Source organism: Mustela nivalis, assembly GCF_964662115.1.
Source record: "Mustela nivalis genome assembly, contig: HAP1_SCAFFOLD_335, whole genome shotgun sequence".
NCBI lineage: Eukaryota > Metazoa > Chordata > Mammalia > Carnivora > Mustelidae > Mustela > Mustela nivalis.
This window is the reverse complement of record NW_028136312.1, coordinates 619,723-645,335: the sequence shown is the minus strand read 5'-3', so window position 1 is coordinate 645,335 and position 25,613 is coordinate 619,723. Positions and strand designations below refer to the sequence as shown.

The following is a 25,613-nucleotide window of genomic DNA, read 5'->3' as shown; positions in this document are numbered from 1 at the left end:
ACACACTGTTTCATTGTTCATAAATAAGGTGATGATATTATAGCCATTAGTTGGTAGCACTGATATATCACTATCTTTTTACTTCTCAGTGCATTCTCTTTACACAAATAGATATATATTTTAAAAAATGTGAATCTGTGGCAAACTTGTAAAAAACCCTATACAGTAAAGTTTATCATTTTAAGTAATCTCAATTATCTTCCTCAATTGTGATAGTATATCCTTCTATCTAGGCCAGATATTGTATGAGGGATTTGAAGAGACATACTTTTCTAAATTTCACTTTTCTCATCTGCAAAATGCTTATCATGATCCTACAAAAAAATACACTTATAATTTTTTGATGAAAATTTATTTATTTATTTTAAGATTTTATTTCTTTATCAGAGAGAGTGGGCGAGAGAGCAAGCACAGGCAGACAGAATGGCAGGCAGAGGCAGAGGGAGAAGCAGGCTCCGGCCGAGCAAGGAGCCAGATGCGGGACTCGATCCCAGGATGCTGGGATCATGACCTGAGCCAAAGGCAGCTGCTTAACCAACTGAGCCACCCAGGCGTCCCTTTTGATGAAAATTTAATCTGTATAAACAATATATTTGTTGTAATGCGTGGTTCATGGAAAACATCTTTTTTAATTATAAGCAGTATTAGAAATTAAGTAAATGTGTCTATAATATTTAAAATTTTAACACATAATTCCACTGCTTTGCCTTATTTTCTCAAATCCCTTTACCACTTTCACTGACAGAGTCAAATGTACTTTTTCTACTAGTAGCCAGCTCTTGGTCTTTTGTCAGAAGGATGCCCTTGTGAATTATTTATAATAGAGATATTAGCAATAATAATAATAATAATAAGTAGCAATGAAAATGTTAAAAAAAAAGTTTTCTTAACTAATTAGGGTTCTTAGACATCAATTAGAGGAACCACCTCGGGCAAGCAAATTAATCTGCAAGACATTCCCAGAATTAACAAGTCAGTCAGATACAGGGTTGTCTGTAGACTGAAAAGAACTAGGTTTGGAAAATAGGTAAGGACAGTGAAAAAAGTGATCAAATTTTTGGGCAAAATAAACTCTTAGGTGTCCTTTCAATGGAGTCCTGTTCATTATGTAGCAGAAACTCTGGAGATTATCTCAATCCATTGGAGTCACCCCGTTTATTAGCTTGCTATTGACAAAGTTATTTACAAACTGTAGAGCAAGAGGTTATAATGGAGAAAACTGATGGTAATGCACAGGATTCTTGTTAACAATAATGCAAGTTAGTGATTTTTCATTAGAAAACATAAATTCTATAACCCAAATTATGGGCCCAGAGCACTTCTGCTGCACAACTCTGCTTATATCCCAAATAACCATGTGAACTAGTTTTAATATCTGCTTCTCTTATTAATTTTTGAATAAAAATTCTTGACACAAGTATTTTATAATTGTGTGATAATCATGAATTTAATTTTTGGAGAACAAAACACACTTTAGCATAACTAGGTTCGTTCACAGAACCAGCCTTGATAACACACTTCTATATGTTAGAAATGATGTAATAAATGTAGAATATTGGGCACTTGTTTGGTATTCTTTGCCATGTTTTGCACTATCTAAAAAGAGATCAGTGAACTTGGACTGGAGTTAGTAGACATGGAAGAAAATAAAATATTACAGAGAAGAATACTCTGTGGTCCACAACCTAAACGGCCTGGGATTCCCATCATTTGGATCCCTGTAGCTTTACAGAAGTCAATTAAATTTTTGTATCTCTGATTAAAGTTGTTTCCCAAGTACTTTTTCAAACATCTCTTGTAAAGTATTGTTTCCCAGAAAAAAAGGGATTTTGCACATGTATCTGCCTTTGTCTCTGGTCATGATCTCAGTCAGGATCCTGGGATCGAGCCCCATATCGGGCTTCCTGCTCATTAAGGAGTATACTTCTCAGTCTCTCTCTGCAGCTACATCCCCCTGCCCCACTCATGCTCTCTCTCTCTCAAATAAATAAATACAATCTTTAATTTTTTAATTAAAAATAAGATAAATAAATTAAAATAAAAAGTCTGGGCTTACTGCCCCATTTAGCTCCTTTTGTTTTTTTGAGTTGTATTTAAAGCACATGAGAGAACATGAGGCTCTCAAACTTAAAAAAAAAAAAGGAAAAAATTGAGTTTTGTTAGGATTTAAGATCTTGTCTGCTAGACAAAAACGTTGGCTTTGTTAACATGTGAAAATTATCAAAAGGGAATAAGATAGAATTCTAATAATTTTTGTAGAAATTAAAAATTTTCTCCAACCCAATTACATACAGACCCATTAAGTAAATTCATTCCAATGTCCCAAACCAACCTTTTCTAATAGTAATGCATCTGTGTAAACAGGGTCAACCCAAGGAATAAATAAATATTATTATTTTTTTCCTGTCTCTTCCACAGTCTCATCTGGGTATATTGGTAGCAAGCCAATTATCTATCTTATAAGACATGATATCATAAGGAAGGGTATTCTGTCCATTTGGAACAACTGAAAATCATTGTAATTTTATCTTGGTGCAGTAACTTGAGATGGCACAGTGTGGTTTATGAATATATTTTATTTTTTTTTTTTACTGGGAAGAAGAGATTATAGAGATATTGGTTATCCAAGAGAGACTGACAGGTGTTGATAGTTGCCAGGTCAATATCCATCTACTCTTTCCTTTAATATCAGAAAGCACTGAGGGATTGACAACAAGGAAACTTAAAACAACATCAAATATTTTATTGTCTCTTTTCTAGTTACATTGTAACCTTATGACAAAGTATCAGTCGTACAAGATATCATTCTCTTTTACCTCTATCTTTCTGCCAGAAATGTGGGCTTAATAGTGAGAACTCCAACGGCAATTTTTGCAACTGTGAATAAAAAGCCATGAAAACCTCTAAGATAGTTCACTTGACTTTCTTAAGACTCTGAACCAACACCAGAAAACACTCTCTGTAGTCTTCTTGTTAAATGAAAAATATGGTTAAACCACTTTTGACAGTCTACTACCTACAGCAAACTGTAAATCTTAATTGAAATATGTCCTCTCAGCTGTGCTTAAGCAACTGAGTCCTGAGCTTTTCAGGTTTTCAGTCTGAAAGAGTACACCTCGGGTGCTCTGAAAGGGAAGAGAAAGGACACCCTGTTCTCCATATAACTTAAAGAAGAGAAATCTGTGCATTTAAGTGGGCCATATAAAATTTATCAAGCAATTATCTCCTAACTCCTTCCTATCCAAATTACCTGATATGCTCTCCCTACTCCTTTATTCCACGTTACTGCCTTTTCACAACATGTCTTCTGTTATTTCCTTCTTGCAAGCTAGTTTTGATTTCTGCATCTAAAAAAATCAACAATCATTGTGTATTTCAATTCCCATTTTCCTCAAATGCATTGATTCTTCTTATCTATTACTCTTTTCTCATACTCAGTGTCTTTGTCTTTATGGGGTTTGTACTTTGCTTTTCCCCATCCTTTACTGCCATTATATAATCAATCTAATAACTTCTTAGAGAAAGTTAAAAATTCCCGCATAGCCACACGTGAACACAAAGTCACTGATTTTTAGCAAACCTATAAGATAGTCAGACATCCATTCAATTTCTTTTTTTTTAAGATTTTATTTATTTATTTGACAGAGAGAGATGACAAGCAGGCAGAGAGGCAGGCAGAGAGAGAGGAGGAAGCAGTCTCCCTGCTGAGCAGAGAGCCTGATTTGGGGCTCGGTCCCAGGACCCTGGGATCATGACCTGAGCCGAAGGCAGCGGCTTAACCCACTGAGCCACCCAGGCGTCCCTCCATTCAATTTCTTAACTGAGTCCCAAATGCATCCTGACTTCTAACCTAAACCTAAGCTCTACTTCTTACACGTTGTTATATGACCAAATTCTTTCAGTTCAGTATTTTGTAACATTTAAATATTAATCAGTTGATGCTTTGTTTGTGTATTTCTATGAAAATAATTTGAATACTGTAGATTTATTGTTATATTTATAGGTTTATAATCAAAGTTTCATCAGTTGTAGTTTTTGGAAATTTCAGATATAATGATTAACCTAAAATGATACTGCCTCAAATCCCTCTGATATCAAGGCCCAACACCTGATTATAGCCAAACCTGTGGTGGATAGTTCCAATGGAAATTGCAGTTACTTAACACTGATAGCATCTCATGTTCTCTCTCTCATTTTAGAATGTCTCCAACACAACCCAAAAGTGTAGGAGAGTTAATGTCCTCTGAGGACAGCTCTCAGTGAAGTGGAAATAAGAACCATAGGTAAAATTGTCAGTTTTCAGGTCTTCATGAGGACAACTTAAAGAAGTTTCTCAGGACCTTTCAGTAAAATCAAGCCTTCATTTTCTATCCACAACAATTATATCAACAATGTACCTCTTTGACAAAGTTGCTTCTTCACTGTATCACTTTCCCATTCTTTTCTACCTTGGATAATCTCCCAGATAAACTAACAGTACTCAAATCCTTTGTCCTACTCTTTGCTCTCAGGATAAATGGAGCCAAAAGACTTAGATTAATATCAAGTTCTGAATGGGATCTTAGAGCTATTTCTGTCCAGATTTTCATAAACATAGGGACCTTTGAATTATCAGGCTATAAATAAGTTCTAAATGGAGGGGGCAAAAGCAAAAAGTAGAAATTTTTATGTTTGATTTTTAATCATGATTAATTGACTTTATTGATTATTATAAATACTAACATTATAAAAGTGTGGATCTTTGTTTTTTTTTTTTTTTAAAGATTTTATTTATTTATTTGACAGAGAGAAATCACAAGTAGATGGAGAGGCAGGTAGAGAGAGAGAGAGGGAAGCAGGCTCTCTGCTGAGCAGAGAGCCCGATGCGGGACTCGATCCCAGGACTCTGAGATCATGACCTGAGCCAAAGGCAGCGGCTTAACCCACTGAGCCACCCAGGCGCCCAAAAGTGTGGATCTTTGTAAAACAATGTCATATTGTAAGAAAGAAGTTGCATAATCCTTTTGAGAATATTAAACCAAGTGTTCAGGTGCCATCTAATTTCTTGTTTAATCCAGAACTTTGGTGTGCATCATCTTGAGGAATAGGATTTTGAAGTCCAGACAGACTAAGAGAAAACTGATCCAAATGTGTGTGTTTATATTTCTGCTTTTGTTGTAAAAATCAAAGTGTGATTGCTGGTTTAAAATGGTAAAACTAATAATGTTCATGGACTCGATTATAAATTTTCTAATTGTATGGGAAGAATCCAATAAACATAGAATTAATTGATTTGCAAATCCTCAAAGAGCTACAGGATCAGGTAGTGGTATGTTCTGATTCAACAGCATCATAATGCAGCATTTTATATGTGTGGCTAATGGATATTTTCATGAATGTTTGCTAGCTAGTCAGCCAATACAGAGAAATATTAGGTAGCATAATTACTCACAGTTGTGTTTAATAAAATGAGAGAAAATTATCAAATGACACTAATAATAATAAACCTATAGCAGGCTAAATATTCAATGATAATTACAAGTATTAATCTAGCTTTCTTCCCTGATTATGACTCTTCTCTCCTTTATCATAATGGGAGTAGCAGATTGTCTGCAGTGAATTGTGAAAACGCAGCAGTGACTTTGGCAGTGAAGGCCTCCCATCAATTTTGATAGGTTAAAATGATTCTGGTTGGTCTTGAGCAAATGTGTCAATTTTTTTTTTCTGTGTGTGTCATAAAAGAAAGAAGCAATAGTAAATTCTTGCTGTTATTCCATGGAGCCAATAAAATCATACTGCCAACAAGAGGCTGTTGACACCATAGGTGTAGTTAACTGTCTTGAAATACTACGCCAGGAAATAAAATCCTAATATTTCACATAACCTCTTTTTTTAAAAGAAACAAAACAAAACAAAACAAAACAAAACAAAACAAAACAACTATACTGCTTACATTTAGGGCCCTGCTGTTGTGTAACTATTTTTGAACATGTCTTCTGTAAGTGTGTATATATATATATATATACATATTTTTCTGTGCAATAAATTCATTTAGAGATAAATTTGGATTGCAAATTATTTTGGGGGAGGCGTGGTATTTGTGGCTAGTCTTACAAGTAAAAAGGACTAAAAAAAAAAAACATTTTTTATTACAGCATATTTACATCTGTCCAAAGTACTTATCTACTATAATACTGACTAATGTATAATACTGTACACAAAGAAAGAAGTTAAATGAGTTATAATTCAGTCAATGTATAGCTGGCCATTTTAAAACTTACCACTGAATCTTTCTGGTATGAAATGTGATATCTGGCAATCTGGTCCAGTTCATTACATCAGGTCATTTGTATGTTCTTATTACCATTTTGATAGCATAGCACATTTTATAACCCAGACATTTTACAATGGAACTATGATGCATGTATTTTCAAAAGTATAGACATACATGAAGCTATGAGGTCAAAAAAGATGAATGTCCGTAGTACCATATAGACTCAACAAATAAAAGTGTCCAAGGGTTTGAGTGTGACTTATGAATATTGTATAAGATTAGGCCAACATGTGGTTTTGATATAAATAATCTGTTCTTAAATTAGAATTACAATCGTTGAGTACAGTGTTGAAAATGGCAGATAGATTTTAGCTATCTTTGCTCACTAGGGAAAATGGAAAAATGTTTAGTTTGGTCAGATTTTCACTTAACTTCTGAAAAATCTTACGTTTGAGAGAACCCTTCTGAAATAAGAATCCTTAAAGACATAACCCCTTTGGCACAAGTTTTCAAGAAACTTGTTTGATGTTGTAGACAATTCTATGGCACACGTACTGTTCTAGATGTTTCATGCCAATAATATGTAAGCCATACCAAGGCGACATATACATATAGAGATGTTCCTCAGCTTACAAGGGGGCTATGTACAGAGAAACACATAAAAAATTGAAAATGCATTTAATACCCCAAAACTATCAAATATCATAGCTTACCTTAAGCTTATTTAAACATACTCAGAACACTTACATTTGCCTGCATTTGGGCAAAATCATCTTAAGCAAAGCCTATTTTATAACAAAGTATCAAATATCACATGCAATTTATTAAATATTACACTAAAAAAAGAAGAATATATATATTCTATATATATATTCTATATATAGAATGCTTGTAAGAATATCAGGTGTTCACCCCTGTAATCTTCTAGCTGACTGGAAGCTGTGGCTCACTGCCGCTGCCCAGAATCACAAGATGGCACCATATAGAACAAGAGTTTCAGGTGGTAGGTGTTGTAAGTTTTACCCAAACTGACATTGGTTTTTGTCATCATATATGTCAAGTAGTTTTCTCAGGTTTATTTTTAGAATATCCTTGTATAATGAATATTTACACTGATATCTAGTATAAAAATCTTGCAATTTAACATTAGAAACATTAAGATATTGAAAATCAATCTATTTCTTTAATTCATTGAAGACATTTTTGGCTTGTTTCCAGTACTTTCTTACTGGTTAAAAAGTGAATTTGAAATAGTCTGGATTTCATTATTATATGGCACTTTCCCTTTGATGAATACAAAGACGATATTCTATATTAGCTATCTGAGAAGAATTTATTTTTTTAATTTTATTTATTTGTAAGAGAGAGAGTGAGAGAGAGCACAAGCAGGGGGAGCAGCAGGATGAGGGAGAAGCAAACTCCCGGCTAAGCAGGGAATCTGTTGCAGAACTGAGTCCCAGGACCCTAAGATCATGACCCGAGCTAAAGGCTCAGGCGTTTAACTGACTGAGCCACCCAGGTGTCCCAATCTGAGAAGAGTTCTGTATGCTATTCCTATTAATATGCAGTTTAAAGTCTAGGTAATTAACTTAATATTTTAGTGGCTATTGCATAGATAGCACTATGTTCCAGGCAGAGAGTAAGAAAGAAATATTAAATCAACCATATTCTATGCATTCTAAATGAAAATAATTAATCGATCATAAAAATCCTTCTATTTATGGAATATCAACTTATAAGCTTTCCTCCATATGAACAATGCCAAATACCAGAATAAAGGGTCATCTAATACAAATAAAGGATAGAATTAAAGAATTCTGGTAAGCCATTTAATTTTGAAAAATGGTGTTCTATTGTTGCTGAGTTGTGGTTTTCAGTTACATAATATCTGATAAGTGTAGAAGTAACATGAGTGTTACGTGAGATGAGAAATGGTATATAATTAAGATATTTTTAAAAGTACAGATAAACACAAATTTGTAAACATAGCATTATGGAGGAGTAAAAATAAATGATAGCTACACACTCTAAAGTGAATAAAACTTGGAAAGCTAATAGAGAAGTAAAACAAGGACAGTGCAAAAAGTATGGTACATTTTTATGAAGTTCAAACAAATTCTGTGAAATCATAGATGGACTTAAAGATACTATTATGTATCAAATATTGTAAAAATTAAGCAAGGAAATAGCAAACATAAAACAACCAAAGCATACAAACTTGGGTAGATACAAGAGGTGTGATCATGTTCTACTTCATAAAGAGATGACTTAATAGATAAATACAAGTAACTAGACTTTTTAGAAGTTAATAAAACGTTGCCTGTTATTTCTTAGTAATATAAAATATATGGTTTTCTAACAAAAACGTTTATCTTAAAATATTTAAAAATAAATTTTAGGCTACTCCTAAGGTTATATTTACTTTTCCACTGTAGGAAAAGCTGGTTGTTGTAGTTGTAGTTGTTTGTTTGTTTTAGTCTCCTCCTAGTTTTTATTATTATAATGTGGAATGAGGAATGTTAGATTGAAAAGTGAATTATTTTATAGACAAAAATCATTACTTGATTCACCTCCTGGTACAGCAGATGGAACTCCTGAAAATATGCCCTTTTGCCTTATGGAAGAGTAACAGTTATGCTTACTTCTGAAACATACTTGGTGGTGGCCCTAAATAGTGACACCATAGTAAACATTTTGAATATTTGCAATTAATTTTTATAGTCATAGGGCTCCAAAAGGCACTGCAGGTATCTTAGCAGGTATTTCAATAAGGCTAAAATTTGCCTGACTGTTTAAAAATATTAGCAAGGCACAAAACATGGCAGAAGTATTGTCCTCAGATATTATTTTTTTCCATATGCTCCTGATTCCAGACATGACAAGTTATTTTTCAAATATTTATTATAAAAGTTTTTATTTATTTATTTGACAGAGATCACAATAAGGCAGAGTCAGGCAGAGAGAGAGAGGAGGAAGCAGACTCCCTGCTGAGCTGAGAGCCCGATGTGGGCCTCGATCCAAGGATCCTGGAATCATGACCTGAGCCGAAGGCAGATGCTTTAACCTACTGAGCCACCCAGGCTCCCCCATGACAAGTTATTTTGATAGATGTATATACAGTGTATTTTCCAGTTATAAGAAAAATGGTTCTGCTATTTTTAACCTTTTTAAAAATTAAATAATTTTTTTCATTGAAATTTTATTTTTTTTTAAAGATTTTATTTATTTATTTGACAGACAGAGATCACAAGTAGGCAGAGAGGCAGGCAGAGAGAGATAGGAGGAAGCAGGCTACCCGCTGAGCAGAGAGCCCGATGCGGGGCTCGATCCCAGGACCCTGAGATCATGACCTGAGCCAAAGGCAGCGGCTTAACCCACTGAGCCACCCAGGTGCCCCTGAAATTTTATTTTTTTAATGTTTTACTTTTCTTTTCTTTTTTTTTAAAGATTTTATTTATTTATTTGAGAGACAGAGATCACAAGTAGGCAGAGAGGCAGGCAGTGAGAGAGAGAGAGAGAGGGGGAAGCAGGCTCCCTGCGGAGCAGAGAGCCCGATGCGGGGCTCAATCCAAGGACCCTGAGATCATGACCCGAGCTGAAGGCAGCAGCCCAACCCACTGCGCCACCCAGGCGCCCCAATGTTTTACTTTTCAATATACTACTTAGAATATAAAACCTATTCCATTTTGTAAGATGTTTACCATTTAAAAAATGGTAATTTTCTCATTGTGTCTTCCCCTCACATTGCTTTATTTTGAATAAAAAATTTCACAATAAACATAACTGATGCTTTCCTTCTGATGGTCCCTCTGTTGGTCATATTGTATATGAGCCATGACAATTAGTTTTACAAAATTTATTGATGTTTGTTGATATGTTTTATCATAACTAATTTTCCCTCCCTTATCTAGATTCCCCAGCTTTCAGACAGGTGGACACTTTAATAAACCATACCCAAGGGATGTATCAAGTACTTCTTAGACATTCTCTCAGATCCTTGAGGTCTCATTTTGCCTAGGGATTTGCAATAGGTTCTGCCAGAGGCACCACTGTGACAACTGATGTCCATGGTCTAATTCCTGCTAAGCTCAAGAGGTCACTGGTTTCCAAGTTTATCTACACAATTAATGCATTCCAGCAAGTTCTTTTTTTTTAATATTAACAAACTTATTTTAAAGTTTATATGGAGAGGCAAAGACTCACAATAGTCAACATAGTGTTGAAGGAGAACAAAGACTGAGGACTGACTTCAAAGTTTACTAAAGCGATTGGGCGCCTGGGTGGCTCAGTTGGTTAAGCCTCTGCCTTCCGGCTCAGGTCATGATCCCAGGGGCCTGGGATCGAGTCCCGCATTGGGTTCTCTGCTCAGCAGGGAGCCTGCTTCTCCTCATCTCTCTCTCTGGCTGTCTCTCTGCCCATTTGTGATCTCTCTCTCTGTCAAATAAATAAATAAAATCTTAAAAAAAAGTTTACCATAACAATAATTGTAAGCATGATATTGTAATACCACAGAGAGACTAGATTAAAGCAACAGAATATATATTATCAATTATATTTTATATTTAATAGAAAAGCAAAAGCAATACAAGAGAGCAAAATACAATCTTTTAAACAAATGGTTCTGTAGCAATGGTGAAGCTAAATCTAAAAATATAAAATAAAATAAATCCAGGCAGATATCCTACACTCTTCACAAAAATGAACTCAGATTGGATTATAAACCTAAACATGAAACATGTAGAAGGTAATATAGAAGAAAATTTAAATGACCTTGGTTTTCGCAATAACTTTAGCTACAAAAGCACAAGCACTGAATTTAAAAATGTCTACTCTGTGAAACACAATGCCAAGAGAATGAAAAGGCAAAGCACAGACTATGAGAAAAAATTTGCAAAATACACATCTGGCAAAGGACTGTTAATCAAAAATACACAAAGACCCCTAAAAACTCAACAATGGGGGAAAAACCTGATTAAAAATGAGCCAAAGGCCTTAGCAGATACCTCACCAAAGAAAATATTACAGATGGCAAATAAGCATATAAAAAGATGCTTCACATCATATGTCATCAGGAAAATGCAAATTAAAACAAAAAAGAGACACCAGTACATACCCAGAATCCAGAGCACTGACAACAGAACACGAAATGTTGGTGAGGATGTGGAGCAACAGGAATGTTCTTCCATGTGTATTGAGAATAAAGAATGGAAAACAACTTGGCAGTTTCTTACAAAACTAAACATATTCTTGCCAGATGATTCAGCAGTAGCAGCTCTTGGTATTTATCCAAAGAAGATGAAATCTATACCCACAAAGATGTCTATAGTAGTTTTATTCATAACTGACAAAAGCTTGGAAGCAACCAAGATATCCTTCCATAAGTGAAAGGTCAAAGAAAGTGTAGTACATGCAAACAATGGAATATTATTTAATGCTAGAGAAATGAATTACCAAGCTATGAAAAGATATGGATATAAATATTTAATAAATATTTGATTTTAGGCTTCTACCAGTCTATCAATAGTATTAGTATATTTTAACAGTGAATGCTCAGCATTCATGAATTTACCTAATAAAACATTTTGGGTTCAATATTTTAAATACTTCAACCTCTATGATTATATTCCTAATAATTTTGAATTGGGGTAAATAAACCTTAATTTTTTGTAACTTGTTTCTTATTGCAAGAGAGCTCAATGAAATTTTAGAAAATAAAAATTTACAAAAAAAAAGTTTAGTTTATTATTGCCAAATAATTTAAAACTTTATCTTATATTCAAATACATATATTATTCTAAATTGATTTATATGCTACTAAAACCAAAAACTTTTAGTTATACTAGATTTCATATCCTGCAATCAATGCCAGAAATCCATCTGGCAATGATTTGTCTTAAATAGAGTTAAGATGGGTGTTATTACAATGCAAGATGGAAACAAAGATAGTATAACAATAGGTGATACATAACTTTTCCGTTTTGATCAAGTTACTAATCTACAAAAGGCTTTTATCAGTGACAGACTTGGGAATTTAACAAAACTTTTAAACTAGCATGTGCGACTCATTCCTAGAAAACAACACAATCAATAACACTTTATTTAGATTAAATCATGACTATTTCTCCATTTGAATAAAAAAGGTAGCAATCCCAATAAGTTTATTGAACATGAAAAGTTGAAATGCTATAATGCTCCTAAGGAATTAAATGATCCAGTCAAGAATTACAAAAAAAGGATATAAATTACCAAAGTGTTTGTATAATTGTAATGTACAACTGCCCATTATCGTTCCATAGTGTAGGCTTGTACAAGAACTCTATAAAAGAACTCCACTTCTAAACTGTGGAAAATATGTTCCCTTTCCCCCTATATACAACTATTAAGCCATTCATTTAGCTTTTAAAATATCCACTTAATACAGGCTTTTTACACATTTGAACAGGCAGCAGGGCTCTATTCTTATCGCTTACATCTGAAGGATAGACTTCTAGCGTAAGAGGTAAAGCCCATAAAGGAGCCCAATAATAACAACAAAATACAGTTTAGTGAGCCCTTACAATCTGCCAGCTACCTTTCTGAGAATACTTCAATTAATAAAACATATAAAATACCTGACCACAAAGAGCTCACATTCTTTTGAAATATAATAGTGAAATAAACCAATAATAGAGGGGCACCTGGGTGGCTCAGTCCATTGAGTGACTGCCTTTGGCTTGGGTCATGATCTCAGGGTCCTGGGATGTAACTCCCCAGCAGGCTTTCTAGGCAGTGGGGTGTTTTCTTCTTCCTCTGCACACCCTCCCAATTCTCTCTCTCTCTGTCTCAAATAAGAAAATAAACCAGTAATAGAATAATGATTGATGGTTGATGGTGTTAAGTGATACAAAGAAATGCAAGAAAGGTAAAAGCCATTGGGGAATGCTGGGATGAAAGTTAATTTTATTTTGTTTTGGGTGGTTATATCTCATTTATGAGATGTTATTTGCACAAAGACCCAGGAAGTGAAGGAGAGTGTTATACAAATATTAAAGGAAAAGATTGCTCTAGGCAGAGCAAGTAAGTATATAGACTTTGTGTGAACAGCTTGTCTGTTACTTTTGAGGAAAAGCAAGGAGGCCAATGAGGAGTTCATAGTGGTGGAGAGAGGAAGAACGTATTGATTTATGACCTTCTAGTACATTGAAATGCCTTCAGTTTTTATTTAATATGAAAGGGGAAGATACCAAAAGTCTTTCAACAGCAGAATAAAATCATATGACTTGATTTTTAGGTTAAATTGCTGTACCAAAATAAATTTGCATGGAGAAAGGAGTGCAGTATGTGTGGAAGTGGGGTTATCAATCAAGTCAATAATTCAGGAACATATGATGGTGTTTTTAGCATGCTGGGTGGTAATAGAAGTGGTGAGGTATGGTTTTCATTGTGTATATATTTTGATGGTGAATATTCTGGTGAACAGGATGGGGGATGTGCAGGACAGACATCAACATTTATTTTACCTGCACAAACAGAAGGGTGGAGTCTTCATTCCCTGATATGGAGAGAACTCTGAGTTCAAATGTTCTTTCTCATTAAATGGCATAGTGATGATGAGGATATAGTCAGACAGTGAAAGAGAGCAGTAAGCATAGTGTTAAGCGGTAAGACATTATAATACATTTGAATATCAAAAAACGTTGTGTTGGATCATCTGTTTATGTGAGTAAATAAATAAATAAAGCTTCCTGGGGTTCTGATAGAGGTAAAGAAGACTGTATATGATCCAAAGGGGCACGTGCACCAAATGTTTATAGCATTAATATCCACAATAGCCAAACTATGGAAAGAACCTAGATGTCCATCAACAAATGAAATATATATATATATAAATATTTATATATATATATATATATATATATATATATATATATATATACACAATGGAATACTATTCAGCCATCAAAAGAAATGAAATCTTGCCATTTGCGTTGACATGGATGGAACTGGAGGGTATTATGCTTAGCAAAATAAGTCAACCAGAGAAAGGCACTATCATATGATCTCCCTGATATGAGGAAATGGAGGTGCAATGTGGGGGGTTTGGGGAACAGGAAAAGAGTAAATGAAACAAGATGGGATCAGGAGGGAGACAAACCATAAGAGACTCTTAATCTCACAAAACAAACTGAGAGTTTCCGGGGGGGGGGGTGGGGAGGTTAGGGAGAGGGTGGTGGGGTTATGAACATTGGGGAGGGTATGTGCTGTGGTGAGTGCTGTGAAGTGTGTAAACCTGGCGATTCACTGACCTGTACCCCTGGGGCTAATAATACATTATATGTTAATTAAGAAGAAGAAAGAAGAAGAAGAAGAAGAAGAAGAAGAAGACTACTATAAATCAAATGCTATGGTTTTCAGCATAGAGTGTGTAATCAGGCATATTTTATTAAAGTAACCAAGTAAAATGAGGTCGAAAATTGGAATAACAGAAAACATAAAAATCAGAGATTTTAAAAAGAGATATGGGACAGTGTAGAGAATATAGTCAATGATATTATAATAGTGTTATATGGTGACAGATGGTGGCTATATTTGTAGTGATCATAGAATAATGTATGGAGATATTGAAAACCTGAAACCAATGTAACACTGACTATCAACTACACTCAAATAAAAAAATAGTAAAAGGAAACATTTTAATTTAAAAAGATAAAAAGAGGGACAAGAATTTGAAAAGTGAATTTCAAAAAGAGTAAGGATGAGGCTAAGACATACTCTGAACCTTGAGGAAAACACCATTTTGAAAATTCTTCCCATTTTGAGAAAACTCAAATGAATCAATACCATAAAAGAACCCATTTTAACCGAGAGATGTAATGAATGCTCAAGAAATAATTTTATGACAGGATAATTCTTCCCTATGAAACAGCATACAGAAACCCGGGGAAACACCTGGAAGCCAAATAAACTATACTGAAAATAAGAATTAGGAAAAAGATAAATGATGAAAGATAAGAAAATTAGACCTGCGACAGAGACCTAGTGAAGAGAATTTTTAGCTTGTGGTTTAATGTTTTTGAGGATAATCTAGAGTTCATAACTGCCTTGAGGCAGGCTGGTTGTAGGCAGTTTAGGCAGACCCCTAAGAGAGGCCTACTTTGGGCAGGTGGTGTTGGAGGAGGCCATTGGGCTGGACAAAGACAAATCCAACCATTTGACTAAAGTGTCTGTGAAGATGTTGAAGTCAGATGCAGCAGAGAAAGACCTGTCAAACCTAATCTCAGAAATGGAGATGATGAAGATGATTGGACAGCACAAGGACACCATCAACCTGCTGGGTCCTGCACACAGGATGGTCCTTCGTACACTATCATGGAATATGCCTCCAAAGACAACATACAGGAGTACCTGCAGGCCCAGAGGCCTCCTGACCTGGAGTACTGTTACAATATCAGCCACAATGCAGCAGAGCAACTCTCCTCCAAGCACCCGGTATCCTGTGCCTACCAGGTAGCCTGAGGCATGGAGTACCTTGCCTCCAAGAAGTGCATACACCAAGACCTGGCCACCAGGGAAGTGCTGGTGACAAAGGACAACATGATGAAGATCTCAGACTTCAGCCTTGCCAGAGATATCACCACATCAGTTACTATAAAATGAGAACCAATAGTGGACTGCCTGTGAACTGGATGGTCTCTAAGGCCATGTTTGACCAGATCTACATCCACCAGAGTGACTTCTGGTCTTTTGGGGTGATCCTGTGCAAAATTTTCACTCTGGAAGCCTCCCATATCCTGGAGTGCCTGTGGAGGTGGTTTTTAAGCTGCTGAAGGAGTCATTTGATGGATAAGCCAATAAGTGCACCAGAGAGTTATACACAATAATGAGGGGTGGCTGGCATGTGGTACCTTCAAGCTGCTGGTAGAAGACCTGGATCATACTGTGTCCTTGACCTCCAACCAGGAGTAACCGGACCTGTCCTTGGCCCTGGAACAATACTGTCTATGCTTTCCCAACACCCAAAGCTTCACCTGCTCCTCAGAGAAGAATTCCACCTTCTCTCATGTGCCGTTGCCCAAGGAGGCCTATCTGCCCTGACACCCAGCCCAGCTTGCCAATGGTGGACTCAAATGACTAGTATCCCTATTACTCCTGTCCAGATTCCGTCATAAGCTGTAACCCTTACCCCCCACCCTCCCTGCAAGACTCACTGCCTTCTCCTTTGTCCCTTTCCTACTGGCAGGAGCCAGCTGCCTACCTGAGGCCTTCACCCCTTGAAGTTCACCTCTCTTCCCCTTCCTCTTCCTCCTCCTTACAACCTGCTCATGAAAGAAAGGAACAGAGAGGCAGGTACTTGCTCGTGGCTACTTCCTTCCCTCCCATATGTTGGACCAAGACCCCTCCCTGTCATCTGGTACTGCCTAGATGTCGAGGGAGTTGGAGATGAGGCATGCCAGTGAAAGCTGTCAGAGCTTTCCTGTTTTGGTTTTGTCTGCTTAGCATAACATGTAAGACTGAGTTCTGGTGGCAGGGACCTAGTCCTTGGGGCTATAGCACTAGTGAGGGGATGTCAACTGCTCTGGGCCTTGGCTAAGAGCAAGCCCTGCTCCAGAGATATGGTGCCAAGGGCTTATTAATTTTGATACTAATTTGCTTTGCTGACCAAATACCTGGTATCAAAAGATGGGAAGGCAAAGACTGGAAGCAGTGTTGTGACCATGGGGTCCAGCCCCAAACTATGAAGAAAACACAAAGTGTATAAATCTGAGTAAGTATATATTTACAGACCTTTTAAAATAGGTTGTTATCAAAGATTTAATCAATGGGTAATATGCTCCTCGTGGCTGGGAAGCATCAGTTGCCATATATTAAAAACAAAGAAAAGAGGTGTCTGTGTGGCTTCCTCCAAGAAGTGTCCCTTCTTTTCAGGTCATGATCCCAGGGTCCTGGGATGGAGCCCCACATCAGGCTCTCTGCTCAGTGGGAAACCTGCTTCTCCTTTTCCCTCTGCCCTGCTTATAGTTCCTCTTCCTGTCTCTCTGTCTGTCAAATAAATAAAATATTTAAAAAAAAACAAGAAAGAAACAAAATGTTTTTAAAAGGTCTTTTTTTTTTTTTTAATTTTAAAGGGGTGCCTGGATGACTTAGTTGTTTAAGCAGATGTTTGCCTTTGGCTGAGGTCATGATTCCAGTGTACAGGGATCCAGCCCTGCATGGGACTACTTGCACCCCAAGGAGCTTGCTTTTTCCTCTCCCTTTGCACATGATTCCCCCTGTTTGTGTGCTTCTTCTCTCTCTCTCTCTCTCTCTTGCTGTCAATAAATAAAATAAAATCTTTTACTAAATAAATAAATAAATAAATAAATTTCTAAACCTACTTTCAGTTTAAGTCCCTTAACAAAAATTGCTACTGCTTCATTAAAAAAAAAAAAAAAGATAATTTAGAAAGATGCTTCCAGAGTTAAAAAGTGGTTTTGTTTCTTTGTCAGGATTCAATATAGAAGTGCTTTAAAAAGTAAAAGAAAAAATATGCTATATTAACTCTAATCATACTATAACTTTGGTGGTTATATCAAGATAATAAAAAGTGATTTTAAAGCAAATTTCATTATCAGACATAAAGATCAAGTCAAAATTACAGAAGAGTAAAAGGATGAATTCATCAGGGAGTGTAAAAATTGTTTTTTTTTAAAGATTTTATTTATTTATTTGACAGAGAGAGATCAGAAGTAGGCAGAGAGGCAGGCAGAGAGAGAGAGAGGAGGAGGAAGCAGGCTCCCTGCTGAGCAGAGAGCCCGATTTGGGACTCGATCCCAGGACCCTGAGATTATGACCTGAGCTAAAGGCAGCGGCCTAACCCACTGAGCCACCCAGGCGCCCCAGGAGTATAATAATTCTTGACTTTTAATACGTAACAACAGATTTGGGGATATATAGGGAAAAACTAAGAACAAAAATCATAACTTCTACCTTGGACGACAAATGGAAAATAATTTCAACACCCTTATTTTAAGATTACATAGACAAATGGTCATCATATTGGTAAGATATGTAAGACTTGAACAAAATGATCAACTAACTAGATATGCTTGATATTACATTACAGTAACGGAACTAACTGAGGTCAGTCTTTGGTGAATCACAGAAACAGGTGGAGTTGTCAAACAAAGGAATCTTTGTTTACAACATACAAGGAGTTCACAGGGAATAAGTTCCAAAGCCTTGACTGTTTGAACAGGAGAGAGATTTTTATTTAGTATTTAAAATGAATACTCAGAAGGGAGAGTTTTATTATCCCATGTATGGTTGGTCATAAGGTTGTGGATGCATGCACATCCACATATGTATTTGTGCAATATGTATTGCATGTTCACCTGAATGAAGCTTGTATTCCACCGAGGGCAGAAACGTCAACGTTAGAATAAAGCAGAGGTAACTGTTGGACAAGGGAAAGGGACTCTGCAGGCTTCAAGAGCAGATAGAAACTAGATGGGGTCTTGGGCTCATTTTCTGGGACAAGGAATGCAAGGCCTTGATTGCTTTTGAAATAGCACTAGGAGTTTTACCACTGATTTATTGTCTCAATAGCTTAGGCTATTTCCTGGTCTGGTGGTGACTGTTAGTTTTCCCATTGCCTTGTTCCCTCAAAATCCTTAAGGAGTGAGGTTTTTGCATTTCTTTTTAAGAACCTCCCAGGAAGTTTTGGAAGAAGTGTGCTTGGGCAAGTACACAGGTGGGGTATAGATCATTGAAAATAGCTGGGGACAAAAAATGACTTTTCTTATGTCAGGAAAACTATATCTCTTCTTTAATTTTCTAGGAACCTCTAACTCTTTCTGCTGATGTTACCAGCAGGCATCTGAGATATTACTGATTGTTCTCTTGAACCTAAGGAAAAAGAAATGTAGAAAGCAAAAGACAAAACTTTAAAATCTATCCTCCAACTCATCAATTCACTGCAGCCACCTCTCTGTCTTTCCCTTTCTCTTTTTCTCTCTTTCTCTTTCTCTCTCACTTTCTCTCTCACATACGCACAACACACGCAAATCAACTTAAAACAATTTTTAATTTTCCCTATTCCATTTTAATATACTTGAGGCATGATCATTTTCTTAGTAAATACAAGGAAAAAAAATCTAGGATTCCATCATTCTGTGTGATTAAAGTATTGAGGAATTTACTTCCAATAGCACTTATAAAAACATATTTTATTTATGTAATATTATATAATCAGGTGCCTGCATTTTTCTTATTCTCTAACTAGTGTTATTTGGCAATTAATATTTTGTCAATCAATATTCCCCTATACCTGAATGTGTGGGCAGTGAGAGATGAGTTAGAGGCAAGGATGGTGAACACTCCCAACAACTGCAGACTACATATATCTTAAGCCATGATTTTCTTTGCAAAGGTCAACATTGATAATGTTCTAGTCATACCTCCGTGTACCAGGAAAGAAGTAGCATATTTCTTGAAAGACACAGCTATCAAAGCTCCATTGAGAAACTGTAAAGATGGACAAGCGATTTCCAAATTACATATCTGATAATGGACATCTACTCTGATTATTTAAAAATGAATAAAAATAAAAAACCTTACTAATAACCAAACAGAGTATCCAATTTTACATGTGAAGGAAATAATGGAAGAGACATGTCACCAAAAGTATATGGATGGCTTATAGGCACATGAGAAATTTAACAACATTTAGACATTAAAGAAATACAAATTAAAATCATAATGAGACATGCTTACATATCTATTAGAATGGCTAAAATTATAAAGGCTAATTGTACTTGGTCTAAGCTAGATTGAGAAGCAACAAAAAATCTAAACTGTTGTTGGCATATATCATGATACAACCACTTTGGAAAATAGTTTGAAAATTTTTTTAAATGCAAAATATGTTGCAGTTACAAAAATAGCCATTTTACTTCTAGGCATTTAACCAAGAGAAACAAGCCCATGTTCATACAGGGACTTGTATATGAATTTCATAGCAGCTTTATTTTTAAGAATTGAAAACAGTGGAAATGTTCATCAATGTCCATCCATAGAGCAAAGAAAAATTATGATCTATTCATTAAAGAGATTACTATTCAACATCAAAATGAACTATTTACAATTGGAGATTCTCAAAGTAATGATGCTGAGAAAAGAAAAGCCAGGCAATGAATAGTATATACAGTGTGATTCCATGACTATAAAAAATCTAGAAAATACAAATTTATATATAGTCACAGTCATCAAATATATTGGTGTGATTTTAGTGCCTTCTTCTGTGATCCTATAGCTTCCTACACTTGCATCTCTGAGCATTTGTTACACCATGTGAAAATATGAACTCTTTCTCTTCATTCTGTCTTACTAGAATAAGAGTCCTTGAAATTTTATGGACAATTGAACTCTCAGTTATTAGCAGAAATTCTATCACACAGTAAGTTTCCAAATATAAAAGCCAGAGTTTTACAATGACTTCTAAGCTTTTACATGATCTAGCCACTCATTTAACCTCTGTGACCTCTTTCCCTGCTACTCTTCAGTCACTCACAGTGGCCTCCTTGCTATTCCTCAGATATGCCAGGCATGATCCAACCTTATGGCCTTCAAGATTACCAATTCCTTTGTCTGGAGTGACCTTATTGCTGATAGTTCTGCGCAAATTCATCACCTTTCCATACCTTTGTTCAATTGTCAGCTTCATTGTAACTACCCTGATCTTCCTATTAAAAATTTTAACTCCCCATCCCCTGCCTAGCAACCTTGATTTTTCTCACCCTGATCGAGTTTTTCTTTTTCCCCATTGTACTCATCCTTTTTGAATGCACTATGCAATTTTTATTAAGGTTTATAGCTTTGAATTGTCTCACCCATTAAAATAAAAGTTCTACAAAGCCAAGTATTTCATTTACCAGTGTAGTCTGAAGTAATATCTGCCATATAATAGTTCAGTAGACAACTGGTAAATTTCAAAATAAATTAATGTTGAGAATATACTGAATTTCACAAGTCATTTCAATATTTATTTCCAAAAAATAAACTATGTAAAACATACCTTAAATTTACTTTCAAAATATTTTATAGCACATAATGGACAATATACATAAGCCTTAAAGAAACAATCCTATAAATAACCATTTCATACCTACTTAAAAACTACATAATACCACACTCCTAGATCCTCTCTGAAAGCTCTAAAATAACCGTAAAGGAAATACATTTTTAAAAATAACATATTTTTTGTCAAATAATTTAATAAAATAAAAGTTTCATTCATCTATGTAGATCATAATAAATGTTTTTAATAAGCATGAAATTATAACTCTGAAGTGTGCTAAAATGAAACCACCAGCTAAGGGTGAGAGAATAAAAATAAAATCATGTTTCCAAATAAGAGGAATTAATTACCTTTGAATCAAAGCATGTGGATTTGTTCAAACTGGCAATAAAGGAATATGGAGACACAAACCATAGAAAGTCATATTTTAGATTTCTAAAAGACTTCGAAGTGAAGAGTATACATTCACTTTTCACTTATTGCTCCTACATATTCATGAATTTGAGAGAAAATATAGGCCCTGTGTGTCTTAGCAACTAATGGGATATTTTTTGATATTTACATGCTTACACATAGTATGTGTTATAGTCTTCTGTTTTACATGCTGTAAAAAGGTTAACTCCTTTTCTGCAGAGATCTGAAAATGTGAAACAGTGCCTGAGTAGCTGAATTCATCTAATTCAAATTTCTTGCAGGTCTAAGACCTATTGTTTTTCACTTGACTGCCTCCTTTTTCATCTGTCAATTGGTTACAAATTCTGGTACTGAAGAGAATACATTGGGGCTGGTGGCTCAGTGTGTTAAAGCCTCTGCCTTCAGTTCAGGTCATGATCTCAGGATTCTGGGATCGAGCTCCACATCGGGACATAATGTAATGACAGATAGTTTATATGGGAGCCCTTTGGGTACTCTGGTGGATGAATGTTTTTAAATTAGTTTTTCATGGACATGGGGAGTTAGAGACGAGAAGGGAGGTGGGGGAAATTGGAAGGGGAGCTGAATCATGAGAGACTATGGACTCTGAAAAACAATCTGAGGGTTTTGAAGGGGCGGGGGATTTGGAGGTTGGGGTACCAGGTGTTGGGTATCATAGAGGGCACTGCTTGCATGGAGCACTGGGTGTGGTGCAAAAAGAATGAATACTGTTATGCTGAAAATAAATAAAAAATTAATTTAAAAAATATTAGTTTTTCGTAAACTACAAAAAAAAAAAAAAGAAAAGCGCTCCCATTTATAGCGTACACTTTATGGTTCACAAAGCACGTGCCAACAATAAAAATAATAATGGGTTACCGTTACACTTCATAGAAAAGGAGGTACAGGGAAATTGAATGAAAGGGAATAACAAAGTAGGTTCATAAGTCAATCTTCCTTGTAAAAAAATTAACCTGAAAGTGCGTTTCTGCCACCTCTCTCCTGTGTGACATTTTATCGATGGGAGATGGAAAATAAATGGTCTGGTTAACCTTTCCCTCCCCCTCAAAACCCATTATTTGAAAACACAAAAAGGGAAGTGAAGGGAGAAATCCTCCCACTCCCATTCCCACTACCTCCATAGCCACCTCCTCTTCCAAGAACCTAGCAGACAAGGTGCCAAGAAGTGTTAGGTACCAGCAGTGGTCTCAGATCTCATTCAAGGATCATGGTGAAAGGCATTCAAAGAGATTGTGGGGGCACAGGGATCCAATTAAGGGGGACAAGTTTAAGGTTTGCCTGGTCCCCTAAAAACTAATGGCACTAGAGAAGATGAGCTTTGGGAACTATAGCATAATGGATACAATGTGTAAAAAGCTTCAGTGAGTCATGGTGGGAAGAGTCCAAGAGGGTAGCAAACACAGTCTTAGATGATGTTATTAATAGCACTACAGGCTCTAGATTTCCTGTGGTGGTGTTCTTGGCAAGACCAGCCCGGCCAAAGTGGATACTCTCAACCTGGAACAGAGGGTCTTGGAGATGCCAGCACGTGAGGTATGATGAGAGGGTAAAATGATAGGAGGTGTCCTTTGGAAGGACTGACTCCTTGACTTTAAAAGGGAGAACCCAAATCTGTAGGTGAAATCTTTCTGGCTACAAAGAGGGCCAAGGCCTCCTAAGGTCAAGGTCTCCTCGTCACTTGCAAAGATGTCGAAGAACATATTCAGACATTTCAAAGATGTCCTCATATCATTGGTTCCCACTCTGGAATTCTATCAATAAGGTGAGAGTTCCTCTAGTTGAAAAAGGGATCTAAAAAGACTTCCCTTTCTCATGTAATTTCTGTAACCTCCAGGACACACCCACCTCCCCCTTCCAGCTCTGTAATGAAGCCACAGCTGGTGCCAATTTGTGGAACTCCTTAAAGGCTATTCTCCCTTATATACCCCGGGACCAAGTTCCCATGCTCCCTCACCCGATTTCCTGCACTCACCTCCCACCTGGTGTGTTCACACCTGCAAGTGCCTTTTACCAACCCCTTTGCCAAAAGGCAGCCAGAGTGACCTTTCAAAGACCTATCAGTTCCTGGCATTTGTCTCCATAGAAATCTGCACTGATCTTCTAACAAATTCTCAGTTCTCCAAAGGCACCCATAATCCTCCCATCAGTCTATTCATACCCCTCCAACTGACTGATGCCTGTTCTGCCCCATCTCTCTGCCCTTCAACCACACTGCCTCCTTCTTCCTGTGGAGACCTCTCATGCCACCTGCCTCCAAGCACAGGTGATTCCCATTGATGGGAAGACCCTCTTCTCTCCCCCATTTCCCCACTCCAGTTACTCCCACTTATTCGTGAGCTCACAAGCCCCATGGTACACACTCTCCATGCAGCCTGCTCTCTCTTTTCTAGCACTGGCCTCCATTTCTAGCTGTGGTTGTGTCATGGATGTCCCTCCCCAGCCAGCCTCCAAGCTCTCTTTCCCTTTAGCTCCAACACCTGACACAGTGCCTGGCACGTAGTAAGCCCTGGCTAGCTTCTAAGAGCCTCACTGAGGGACTGAAAGCATTTTAAAAATGTCACCACGTAGGCTCCAAACTGTAGGCAGAAAAAGCGTTGCCTGGATTGACATTTTAGAGACGTATTCATCAAGTTGGATATGTTCACTGACTTTACCTTGTAAAATTAAAAAAAAAAAAAAGGACCTCTGTATCGCTTCGCATCTACCGAAGGCGCATGTATACTACTAGACCACGTTATGAGCTTAATGGAAGGAGACAAGATGTTTTTGCTAAGAAAATGTATAAGACTGTTGAGGTCAAGTGGGAGGAAACAGTCCGTTTGTTGGAGCATTCCTATCTTACTCTATCACAGCCACTCATAAAAATCTGACACGGGGTGAGTCAGAATTGTCTGTCGGAGATGAGTTAGATCTGGCTCATGTTCCTACAGACATGAAAGCCAGAAACGAAGAAGGAGGCTTTGAAAGCGTGGGTTGAGGAGGCCGTGTGGTTCACTGTGATGAGCTAAGTGCCCAGGGCCACCAGCAGACATACTGGCCTGTATCCTTCCTTTGTTCTGGGGTCCCTCTTGCACCATGTGGTGAGGCTGGTGGCTGGGAGCACCTCAGGACAGGACCCGGTGGCATCTTAATTCTCCCACCCTCCTGTGGGCTCCAGTGGGCTCCAGTAGGTCCCAAGGGACAGCCTGCCTTCCTTGAAAAGCCCAGTAGCACTGGGAGCAGAAACTGGGGCCAAAGAGTGAGCACCCTGTTTGACAAGCTGGACCAGCCACCTCTTCTTCAGATGCAGGGGGATCCCTGGCATGCTGACTCCTCCCTTCTCCCTTTCCCCTTTCCTCTCTTCCTCCCTCTTTCCTTCCCTCTCTCCTTCCCTGGTGGTGCCCTTTCCCAATGCCCACTTCATCCCTTTTTTTTCTATATACCTGTCTTCTAGAGTTTCTTCTCTTTCCTCCCCATTACTTCCCTTCATCTGAATCTCCTCTTTGGTCCCTTTGTCCCTGCTCTCTGCTCCTCCTCCCCTTCCCTGGCCCCTGTTCAGCTCCATACTGAATGCAGGCAGAGCTGGACTAACATGCTCACTTGCTAGCTCAGCCACCCTCCAGAGAAGTCACTCTTCGGTGGCCACCTTCCTGACCCCCTGGTCGCTTCTCCACTTGTTCAGATATTGCTCTGAAGTCTGAGGAGGACAGAGCGGGGCTGCCACAGAAGCAGGCCAGAGGAGAAACCAAAACATGTGTCCACACTCTCCCCCAGCACTGCTGCTCTGAGAGCTTTCAGAGTCCTCAACAGGGTTAGGATTTAGGGGCTTCTTCAGAACCGGGGGTGAAAACAACCATAGGTCAAAAGAAAAGCTATGGCACCCACAAAAAATAATAATCACAAATGAAAACT

General features: G+C 37.1%; 1 protein-coding gene across 1 annotated transcript in view; it reads right to left on the bottom strand.

The window, feature by feature from the left end:
- The window catches only part of LOC309857086 (small ribosomal subunit protein uS5-like), a 480,706-nt gene that overhangs the window by 1,366 nt on the left and 453,727 nt on the right, over nucleotides 1-25,613 (bottom strand). The gene's annotated exons all lie outside the window — the stretch shown is intronic.